Source organism: Telmatherina bonti, assembly GCF_933228915.1.
Source record: "Telmatherina bonti genome assembly, chromosome: 20".
In the NCBI taxonomy this organism is placed as follows: Eukaryota; Metazoa; Chordata; class Actinopteri; order Atheriniformes; family Telmatherinidae; genus Telmatherina; species Telmatherina bonti.
The window spans coordinates 20,348,052-20,356,238 of NC_136618.1; positions in this window are offsets into that span (position 1 = coordinate 20,348,052).

Below are 8,187 nucleotides of genomic sequence, written 5' to 3' on the forward strand. Positions count from 1 at the left end.
AAATCAGAGCCACAAACCAGATGAATGGACTTTGAAACCATTCAGTATGAGACTGGCAAAGTCAATGTGTTTTCTCAAGTCTAATGCACTTAACAGATGCAAAATATATTCAGTGGATTACAAGCTGCTGATATTATAAATAAAATCACCACAGCAAGGGAGGCACATAAAAAAAACAACACATCATGATGTGCTGTGTCTCCACAGTCGCTATCTGTGATGCCAAGATTATTTTATGAAATTATATTATAAAGTCAGGCTGGAAAGTTTTGATGATGAGCACTGTGACATGATAGAGATTCTACATAAAGTCAAATGTATTTCTCATTTCATCGCACAACCTATTTGCGGCAACTTAAGGTCTTTGTGGGCAAAAACCTGCAGTTCTGTGATCTGTCTGGTTTGTGATCATTTAGATTTTACACAATTTTTGCCCCTCTGTCATTACTAAGTAGCATTTGTTGTACAGATTTAAGTTTTCGCATTTATAATATGCTGAGGATTGTTGTTAAAGCTGGAATTAGATTAAGCAACAAAGTGGATCGTAAATATCCAAAGCAGACCTTTTTGCCTAAATAAACAAGTGTGAAATTGTCAAAATATGATTTTAGCACATGATATTTATTATTTTCTGCTTTTTTGTGTTATTTATCAAAGAAATCTGAATTTATGAGTTACCTTGTACCCTAGGGGAGCATTTTCATGACACGTTAGAGTCCTAACAATGTCCAGGTAAGGGACCAAAGCTTTTTTGCAGATGCTGCAGAGTTTTTGTGCATTTTTGCAGAGTGAAGGATACTACCTCTACTGAGAGATTATTAACCCCCTGATTATTAGATACTACTCTTAAATATTATTGAATGCATCCTGCCACAATTTTAGTGTTGTTATGACAGATTTACAACAAACAAAAACCCAGCTCGGTAAAGTCAGACAGAAGAGAAACCAGGACTGACTCACCAGAGTCCATGGCGACTGGTTCTTCTGCTCAACAGGTATCCTCCCTGAGAGCTCCATGTTTGCAAAACAACATCAAGTCAAACTATGGCCTTCACTCCACCTATCCTACTCCTAGTTGAGCACCATGCACTACAACTTCTATGACCCTTTTACATGCAGTTGGAAGAAAAATTACCCCCAGCCTGATTTCTAAAACGCTTACATAATAGTGGCACCAGTCACCACCATCCTGTGCTGCAAAAGTCTCAAAAACTTTGCAACACAGTGTGAACGAACAGTTTAATCTAATTGGTCAAATAACAACTTAATTACTGAGGCAAAAAAAATTACCCAGTGTTAATTGTCTTACAGCATGTGTGTCAAATATATGAGAAGACAAGCTGTTTAATAGACCAAAAAATGTTGCTAAATGGTAATAAAACAAAATCACATCAAGTTTGTGTGTTATACATATTGATAATAAATGTGTTCCTAATGTGTGGCTTTCCCACATCCAATGGCGCAGACTGACAGCGCAATTGTCATTTGGTGGACAAAGCAGAAGTTTCTAGATAAGCATCATAACAGTGCGATAGCAAAGTTGCATAATTACATCTACCCACTGAGCAGACTGTTTGCATGGTCTATGCTCCATGTAGACCCCTCTGTGTTACAGTATGAAAAGGTCTGTGTGCTTAAGACTGGCTAAATTTCCCCAAACTTAAGACCACGAGTACCAGAAAACCAAAGCCTTCCCCGATAACTAATCTATATTTCATACTAATATAACTCACAGCTCTTGTCATACATAATAAAAAATATTTAAACAAGCAAGAACTTGTTACATTTTTAAATAATATGATGATTACTGTTACTGGCTGATCAACAATTTAAAACATATCCATGGTAATTGCTAAAAAGGTTACTTTAGAATGGTTAGAAATACATAATGGTCTATATTGTTCCTGTTGTAATTACCAAACAACTTAGCCAAATCCACTGACACATGATTAAGCTTAAGAAGAGGTGAGTAACTAGAACAAAATGCTTGGTCTGTTTTGTCCAAAACAAGTGTCAACAACTAGTTGTCAAAATAAGCATTTGCTTCTTCTGAAAGCGCTTCACTGGAAGTCAACTTCCGTTTTCATTTCTCAAAAATACTTGGCTGGGTATCTCCGTCAATCATCAGATTAACTATGTATTAGAAGGACATTTCCTCTCACAATCACAAAAGCTTTTCTTTCTAGACTCTGTTTAGGTTAACAAAATGTCCAGTCCTTTATCAAGAAAATATAGCTCAACCAGTTCTGATCAACACTACTATCACTGCATGGGGTGACAGGACCATTGAAAGCATTAATCCTGTTAACAAGATTAGGACAAATCTAGCTTTCCCTGTCTCGGCACGTTTCTCTCACTCACTACGTCCAAGTGTCCAACGTGATTTCATTTCAGGTGCCTGCATGTGTATAAGTTCTCATCTCAACCATATAGTTGTGTGCACAAAAGTCATGCACTCACGTAACTGATAATCCAAATAAGGCTGCATCTCAAATATTTTGATGAGATGCATCTGAGTTGCAATTAGCCAATTATTAAGTTAGTCCATAAAACTTTCCGTTAGGTATCCAGTACAGATTGTGATGTCTTTAAGTCCCCTGATTTGTCCTGTAAACACTAATACATCATAAATGTGGGACATGCCTTTTCTAAGAGCAGTAAATCCTCAAATAGGTAGCTATATATAGGTATATATATAGGTAGCTATATCTATATCCATCTATCTATCTATCTATCTATATAAATATATATATATATATATATCTATATAAATATAAATATAATATATATATATATATATATATATATATATATATATATATATATATATATATATATATATATATATATATATTCCATTCCATTTTTCACCTATGGTTGAAAAATGTTATCTAGTGCAATACATCGCTAATTCGGCGTATTCTATTCTATTTAAATATGGTCTCACACACATAAAAGAAAATGGGATTTTTTTTGAGGATATGTCTTTTTTATATTAATTATAACTTATTAAATAAATAAACATCAGCACTGTCAGTGAGTCCGTAGCCAAAGTTAAAACTACTTGGTGTTTATCGCTTATTTCCAGCTGGGGTAAAACATGACACGAGACTTTTAACAGTAGTCGTTGAAGTATTCAAGCCACATTAAGAGCGATATAAACAGAAATTAGAGCTTAATATCTGCCTAAACTGTTAAATGAGCGTGGAGAGGGAGTGGATAAATCATCTTACCTGCCGGACAAGAGGATGACTCGCAGGCAGGCACTCCGTTCGCCTCTCTCCTCTCCTCTGTAGGCAGTTTGACAACTCTCCCTCCGCCTCTGCCGCTGCGCTGAAGCCGAGCGCACCACGTGACCGGGGCGGCACGTGACAGTGACGCAGGTGGACAGGTGATGTGGTTAATTGTGTTGCTTTTACAGTGAAAGAAAGAAAGAAAAGTTTAGCAGCAACACGATTTAATTTTATTAAACTTAAAATATGAGCAAAAAACAGAAAAATGTGCTCTCTACTTACATGTAGGAAACCCAAATGTTTATTTTTTTCATTATAATTGGCAAAGGAATTGAAAAAAAAAAAAAGACAAAGGATAAACACTAAAACTTGCACGGTTTGATTTTACAGTTTTTTTAAACTCAGCAAAAACTTTGGATGTTTGTCAAACTGCTTAAATCTGCAACATTTGCATCTTGGTTTAACTATATGTACCAGAAGTTAGAAGTAAAATCCATTATTTGCTCGCAAAACTCCTAAAATAAGTTATTTTTACAGAAATGTGTGATATTACACTAACTTCTGCAGCAAGAACAAAAACTCAAGTAAATAAAGGCAGAAACTCTGGCAACCTTGATTCAGAGTACACTGGATCAGCTTTTAAAGCTTCCCCGCTTCCCCACTCCCCAAAGTGTAAAATTTCAATCATGTAACTGGATTTGCAATGCAATGATTTAGGCTAGTTTCCAATATTTAAAAATAAATGTTAAATTTATGTAAGAAGGGAAGTTTTAATACACAAAAAGTGTACTGAAATGTATGCACAATTTCCAATAAGCAGAAAAACAACAAAAAACAATACAGCGGGACAGTAAGAAGCTGCTTTGGGGTCTTCTTTTATTCTTATTCTTATTCTATTCTTATCTCATTTTTTAGGTTTTTGGTTAATTCTTTTCCCCGGCCCCATCGAGCCACTGCTTCTCCCTTCTGGGATTTGATTTTAGGTTTGATGTCAATCCACCATCCAGTGGGAAGCTGTGGGGCGACATAAAAAAGCAGGTATTGCTTTCATGGATATGCAGAAACTCCAGCTAAGTGGTCCCCTTGTTTTCAAAGTCATTTGGTCCCCATGATGAATGTCGGCCATTTTTCAGTTCAGCTCAGTGCAATTCTCTCTTGAGTGAGCTTGATCAACAAACCTGATTAGTTTCATGATTGTAATTGAGGACAGAGAAACATCCTCCACAGAGGGATATTTTGCAGTGATCAGGTAACAGCATAAGTTGCTTCTTTCTCAGATAGAAATAAAAACATAGCTAAATGAATGAGCATCAGCTGATCTTGAAGAGCTCACATTGACACAGGTGTGGCAAACCTTTTAACCCCTCTCATCCAGCTTTATATTTTTATGTGCTTGGACCACACCTGTGGCATAGCTATCTAGTTTTTTAAAGCTCATTTTCACTAAAGATATGTTTCAGCCTCACAGCTTTATGCTATTATGATTCAACAACTTGTCTTGTGAACTGAGCTTGTTGTGGGACAATAGATTTACACAAAACAAATCATCATCAGAAAAGTTTCAAAGAACCATTCATTTACATAATTATTTATTTCGAGTTATTTCATTTTCTAAAACTGTATTTTATGCATATTTATATGAAAATTAGAAAAAAAGCAAAATGCAGTGTTGAGTATTTCATAGAGCACTGATGCAACCCTTCATAGAAATCACATGGCTACTTAAAGGCTAAAAATGTCTCACCAAGAGAAACACAGGATCTGCTGATCCCAGGATGGAAAAATAGCTATCATCCAGTGTTGAGTCTATCACTGTTCTCATTCTCCTGGGCATTTAAACCTCAAGCAAATTTAATGCTGGAGCATATTAGACAAGGTATTTATAGTCGTCAGCAGGTCAGACGATCCATTCCTGGGCAATAAATCTTCTTTATGCTTGTGTTACAAGACATAAATACTGCATGAGATTATACAAGTGGTTCATCTAGCTGTTTAAGTAAACCATCATGTTGTCAGTGTTGATCTACCACTTTGTTTGTCAACTGCTGGGTGTCACAAAACAAAGAAAACAAAGATGCTTCCAGGAAGAAGTTGGGTAAGCTGGACTCTTACATGAAGGGGTCATCCATCTCTCATGCCATATCATCACCACCAACCATAGGAGGTTTGTGTTGGAGTTCATGATATGTGCCATTCTGTACATTGGCCTTCTAAAATGTGACAAGTATGGCTGCGGCAAAAACAGATAAAATGCAACTACATCAGTGACAAATGAGATATGCATTGTAACTTCACTGAGGAAAGAAATTACTTCAAATATTTGTTTTAAGCTTTATTGGGTTCTATGTCATGGATTTATGTATCATATATTGCTTAAAATTAGTTCTAATTGTCCCACTATATGTTCTTTCTTTACTGGATTCAAAAACATCATTTGATATCAACATAAATTATGCAGATGCTGCAGCAAAAGCATTATGTCAAACTTGTATGTCAAAGCAATGACATTACTCAGTCTATTGGAACAAAAAGAGAAATCTCAGTGTTTTTTTCTTTTGTGATGAAAATGTCTTTTTTTTGCTGGTTGGGTACCAGCATGCAGCCAATCAATACCTTGTAGATTAAAGTGAGTAAATGAGTTTTCCATGTTTGCTGTTCAGAGGTCAGAAGCCACAGTCATCCACAAAGCTGCAGCCCTCCAGGTGGTGAGGGATTTTCAGGGATTTGCTCCCAGACAGTTCAGCAGGGCAGATATTTGGCAACACATGTTGGGCTTTGAGTCCTATAAAAACCACTGTGCTACCAGGCTGTCCTATAATATATGAAGGAGAATTAAGTGAAGCCATCCGTGAGCTCCGAAGGGGGAAAAAGCCATTTTTATTTCTGCATGGAACAACTACAGAGTCAGATCACTTCACAATAGGCTTTACAAGAATATTTCTGCAAATTAGAAGCTTTTTCCGCAGGGGCTCATTGTTGTTTTCCATTCATCGGAAGACTTTCTGATGTTTGCTTTTCATCCTCCCTCCACCACAAACGAGTTGTGCTTCCTAAAATCTCTAAGCCTCCAACACCCTGTTCACTTCCTCATCTTCAGAAACAAAAATATGACAATATAAATATCAGCAGTCTCTTTTATTCATGCATGCAAGATGAAAAACACACTAAAAAATCCAAACCAAGATTTGTGATTAGGAAAATGCTTGATATTTGAACACATAAAACTGAGTTATTGTGATTGTATATGCTTCATAAAAGGGAAAGAAGAAATGCTGTATCAATCCAAGCCCAGATTTAGTAACTTAAGGCTGTGTTTTGGCTTCTGGTTTGGGCTTCTCCACTGCATGTGAAGACTGCTCAAAGATGTCCAAGGAGTCATTACTCAGCGGTTGCCCATCCAAGTCTTCTTTGGTATCTTCTGGTTGTTCTGAATCGAAGGCTTCTGGCTTTGCTTTGACATCACTTACTGTCTTTTCCTCCTTCAACTCCTTGCTGTTTCTGTCCTTCTGGTCTTCCATCTTTTCCAAAGGTGGTATCTTAGCAACAGATTCTGTAAGAGGATAATCATTAGTGAGTTATGTCATTGAGGTGGCACACATCCACACATTCAGTCTCAATCCCACCTTTTCTCTTCTGTGAATTTGCCCCAGTGACTGTTGTTTTCATCTTTTCCTTTGGGGTGTTTGGACCAAACACCACATTTCCCTCTGCATCGGTCCAGTAAGATGTCACCCCCAAGTCTGGTGTCCCTTCTATGACGTCAATCTAAGGAAAGAGAGATAAAACCATGTTTAAAAAGCTAAAATTACCTCCAAACCATTGTTTATAAAGGGGTTTCCCATACTTACCCAACAAGTTCACTGAGGTCCGACCTACCACTGACTTCCAGTGTAATACATTTCAAAGTGCGAATAATCAAAATGTTGATTATAGTTCTACTAGTTTTTTTATGCAGTCTAAATTTTTGATGTGCAGCACCATTGCTAACTTTTCATTTACTAAAACATGAGTGGCATCATACTCTTCTCATTTTACAATAAACTATGAAGAGAGATTGAAAAATAATGTTTCACCCTTCTCAATAATATTAAAGGAAAGGATCTCCTTCCTTTTTGTCTCTGCACACAACTCTATATTTAGGTAAACTTTCTGCCACCTGTAGGGAAGGCCCGACCTCTGCCCCCGCTGCCCCTCAAGGAATAACAACATGGATTTGACTCGTCTACCAGCTGCTGACTGACTGTTGCATTGCTTCAGTAGTTCAGTCTGCAGTGTAAACAGTCAGATAATAAGGCCTTGATGGTATATAGCTCTTCTGGGATTTCCTGAATCCCCCCGTACCTTGAGCTGTTTGGTCCAAACTCACCTAACAACTCCATCTGTCTCTGGCTCCATGCTTTTCAAAGGCTGAAACCTGACTTCTTTTCTATGCAACAGTGTCCCAAGTCAGTGTATTGAGCCATAATTATCCCATTGATGCAGATAAATTGTGCATTTCTTTTTTCCTTTTTTACATTCCCTTTGGTTGTATCTTTCTCTGAAAGGTAAAAAACTGAGTGTTTTGAACTTGACTGACAGAGCAGCTTGAAGTCAGTAACTCACAGTCACCCATACTTGTCAAAAAACTCTATGAATTTTTTTTTAGTATTACTCTTGCATCAGGCAGAAACAAGTCACTTTTTTGTCACAGAACATCTTTCTTATGTACTACAGTCAGAATCCAGAGACAACTTCAGAAAGTATAAAGTATTCTTTTAAAAAAAAAAAAAAAAAGCTTTTGTAAATTTGTTAACCAAACTTTGCCTTTTCACTCATTCCTTTATTTATGTACATTTGTACAAATTTACTTTTATATTCAATAACTTTTTTTAAAAATTTTTTTTAAAGCTAAACAGTGGAAATAGCCACAGTAATAACATGTTCTGCACTGAAATCAGTGTAGGTTTCAGAATGC